At 44.3% G+C, this 3,769-nt stretch overlaps 1 long non-coding RNA gene across 1 annotated transcript; it reads left to right on the top strand.

Moving 5' to 3' along the window:
• The first annotated feature begins 234 nt into the window (after positions 1-234).
• Gm41823 lies at positions 235-3,009 on the top strand. Its single transcript, XR_877774.1, has 3 exons — positions 235-527; positions 1,139-1,353; positions 2,927-3,009. It is a non-coding gene; the product is annotated as a predicted gene, 41823 (long non-coding RNA).
• Positions 3,010-3,769: the final 760 nt, after the last annotated feature.

Below are 3,769 nucleotides of genomic sequence, written 5' to 3'. Positions count from 1 at the left end.
TAGATTTTAAATTTTATGTCTTTGGCTCCAAGACCCTACACTTATTCCCAGTTTTCTCCCCACTCACAAGCACCCAGTATCTTCCATCTCTGGGCTACTGTGAAAGACTTCTGTCAATATGGTAGGTAAGGACTGATTGGAGACTCCCGTTTTTTAGTTCCTTGCGAGATATGCCTAGTGGAATTGCTGGATCTCCAGAGAATTCTATTTTTAATCTCTTGAGGGACTGTGACTTTGGAGCTTCGCACTGAGAGGATCGTATCTGCTCAAAATAAATACAAGAAGAATGTTAATGACCAGCTGAACTGGTGTGTCAGCAGGCGATGTTGTTCAAAGAGCCGCGGGGTCTGGGGTATGATTTTGCCTGCAAGCCGTGTCATGACTGACAGCTTTGCCAGGTTCCCTTCCTGCCATATTGACCTTGCTGACCTGCTTCTCTACCTTGGTGGTATCTGGGGCTTATATCTATGTCTCCTCAGCTGAGTGAAGACATGGAGGATGAGCTCTGGCCATCGGAAGAATGGAAGGTAGGTCTCTATCAACAGCACACTCCGAGCTGTCAGGCTTCTGAGCTGTCAGGGAGAAATGAACTCAGCTGCGCGTCCTAGTTTGGTTGTGAGGAAGGCAGGCGGCGGGTGGTTGATATTCTGTGATGAATAACATGTAGGACGTTGTCTTGCTTGATGATTTTTGCCAGCTTTTTTCTCAGTCATCTCCTCATTCTGAGCCCCTGCAACATTGAAGGGGAAGAGTGACATCTGTGTCCTTCAGATCCTGGAGCTTGGCTGGAGAGGGTTTGCTTTGGGATCTGCGGCATTCCTGAGGATAGAATGTAGAATTCAAGGGGGTTGGCGTGTGTGTGTGTGGGGGGGGGGGGAAGGGACGACATGACTTTCTGTGTTTTAGAATGACCTTACTGAAATAGATTTCCTGTCTTATATAACTCACTTACAGTGTGTATACAGTGGTGTGCTGTATTCACAGAGTTGGGAAGCCATTACAATAGTGCAATTTCAGGGCTTCATCACCATCAACCACAAAGAAACACACACACATCTCTATAACACGCCCCCACCCCCCCTCACTCCATCTCTACCCATCTAGCCTCAGTCTGCCATTAATCTTCTTGTCTCTATAGGTTTGCCTATTCTGGAAATTTCATTTAAATAGAGAAATACACTACGTGCTCTTTGTGCCTGGCTTCTCTCACTCAGCACAATATTCTGGAGTTGCATCCATGTGGAAGCACGCATCAAGACCTCATTCCTTTGATGGCTGAATGATACTCTTGTGCTGGCTGGTTTTGTGCCAACCTGGCACAAGCTGGAGTTACCATAGAGAAAGGAGCTTCAGGTGAGAAAATGCCTCCATGAGATCCAGCTATAAGGCATCTTCTCAATTAGTGATCAAGGGTAGAGGGGCCCTTGTAGGTGGTGCCATCCCTGGGCTGGTAGTCTTGGATTCTTTAAGAAAGCAAGCTGAGCAAGACAGGGGAAGCAAGCCAGTAAGTAACATCCCTCCATGGCCTCTGCATCAGCCCCTGCTTCCTGACCTGCTTGAGTTTCAGTCCTGATTTCATTTGGTGATGAACAGCAACATGGAAGTGTAAGCTGAACAAACCCTCTACTCTCCAACTTGCTTCTTGGTCATGATGTTTTGTGCAGGAATAGAAACCCTGACTAAGACAGCTCTTTTATATGGATATAGTCCATCTGAGTTTGCCCTTTCATCTGTGGAAGGGAGGAAAAAATATGAGTGGGTTTTTTTTTGTTGTTTTGTTTTGTTTTGTTTTTTACTTCTTGGTTATTATGAACAGTGCATCTGTGAATGTTTACACATAAGCTTCTGCATAGACATAAAAAATTCATTTGTGTTGGGTGTAGAACTAGCAGTGGGGTTTCTGGGCCATATAGTTACTCTGAGTCAAGTGTTAAATATTTTAAGTAACTGCCAGTCTGTCTTCTAAAATGGCTACTCTGTTTTCTGCTCCCACCCACAACATATTAGAGTTCTGACTTCGTCTCATCCTCTCTAACACATGTCACTTCTACTGTATTTGTTTCACCATCCTGTTGAGTGTGAAGTGATAATATGTTTCTCTCCTATTTGTCTGACAACATTGGTCGTCTTTTTATGTGCTTGTTGGCCACGTGAATCTACTTGGAGAGCTGGTTAGATTGATTGCCCATTTGAAAATTGGGTTACTTGTCTTTTAATAGTTAGTGTATAAAGTTCTTTAGCATAACGCCTCCAACCAGATACATGGCTTATGAAAATGACTCCCATTTTGAGGATTTTCTTCACAATCTTGATAGTGCTCTTTTATTCCTTTCATGGAAAACAGATTTTATTTTCTCACATAATTTATCCTGATGACAGTTACCTGCCTTCTACTCCTCCCAGTTTCTCCCCACCTCCCCTCCCATCTGGATCTCCCCCCTCCCCTTCTGTCTTTCATTAGAATACAAACAGGTTTCTAAGGGATGATAGTAAAACAAAGCAAATCAAAAAACCAACACACTGGAATAGGACTAAATAAATGGAAGGAAAAGAGCCCAAGAAAATCTACTTGTTTGCATATAACACTTAACTGGAAGCCATGCACAAAGGACCTGTATGGCATTGAGTTTGCTTTCTACTGGTGATCTACTGCAGGGCAGTAGTGTGACTCCCTTGGAGAAAACTAAATTGTCATTTGCAGGTGGTTATCAGTTGGAGACAGCTTCTGGGTTAGGGATGGGCTCATATGTCCACTTCTTTCACCTTTAGGACCCCAATGGTGCAGACCTGTGCAGGTCCTGTGTATGCTGCCTCCTGTTCTGTGAGTTCATGAGTGTGTCAGACCCTGTTGATCTAGAGGGACTTGGTTCCTTGCTGCCTTCCATTCACCCTGGCTCTCACAACCTTTCTGCTTCCTCTTCTGCAGACTTCCCTGAACCCCAAGGAGAAAGATTTGATGGAGACATTCCTTTTAGGGCTGAGTGTTCCATGATCTCTCTCTGCATAATGTCTGGCTGTGGATGTCTGTATTTGTTTCCATCTGCTGCAGAAGGAACATTCTCTGATGATGGCTGAGCAACACACTGATTTGTGAGTATAGCAGAATGTCATTAAAAGGGGCATTTGGTTTAATCTGTGGTCCCTGAGTTGGCTGGTCTCAAGTAGTTGGTTACTCAAGCAGTATTGAGTATGGGTTCCATCTTGTGGAGTGAGCCTTAAGTCAAAATTGATTGTGGTGCTTTGAATGAAAATGGTCGCCACAGGCTTATAGCAAGTGGCACTTTTGGGAGGTGCGGCCTTGTTGGAGTAGGTGTGGCCTTGTTGGAGGAAGTGTCTCTGGGGATGAGATTTAGGATTTCAGAGGGAGTATCATTCTCTCTTCCTGCTGCCTGCCAATCCAGATATAGAACTCTAAGCTACCTCCTTAGCATCATCTCTGCCTGTATGCTGCCTGTGTGCTCACCATGATCACAGTGGTCTAAACCTCTAAACTGTAAGCCAGGCCCAATTAAATGCTTTTCTTTTTAATATTTGTGGTGGTCATGGTGTCTCTTCACAGCAATAGACACCCTAACTAAGATAGATATTGGTTGGTTATTCCCACAGCCTTTAGGCCACCAATGTGCAAGCAGGACAGCATTTTCGATCAAAGAGTTTGTGGCCAGGTCCCTGCTTATATTTCTCCTTTGGTAGTGTATAGAGTAGCTACCTGCAACAAAGACACTAGCATGCAGGAGTGATGTTCACGGCCTCTATTTATCTCTTTTGT

This window comes from Mus musculus, chromosome 19 (genome assembly GCF_000001635.26).
Source record: "Mus musculus strain C57BL/6J chromosome 19, GRCm38.p6 C57BL/6J".
In the NCBI taxonomy this organism is placed as follows: Eukaryota; Metazoa; Chordata; class Mammalia; order Rodentia; family Muridae; genus Mus; species Mus musculus.
Note: the sequence above shows the minus strand (reverse complement) of the source record. Positions and strands in the feature narration are given on the sequence as shown.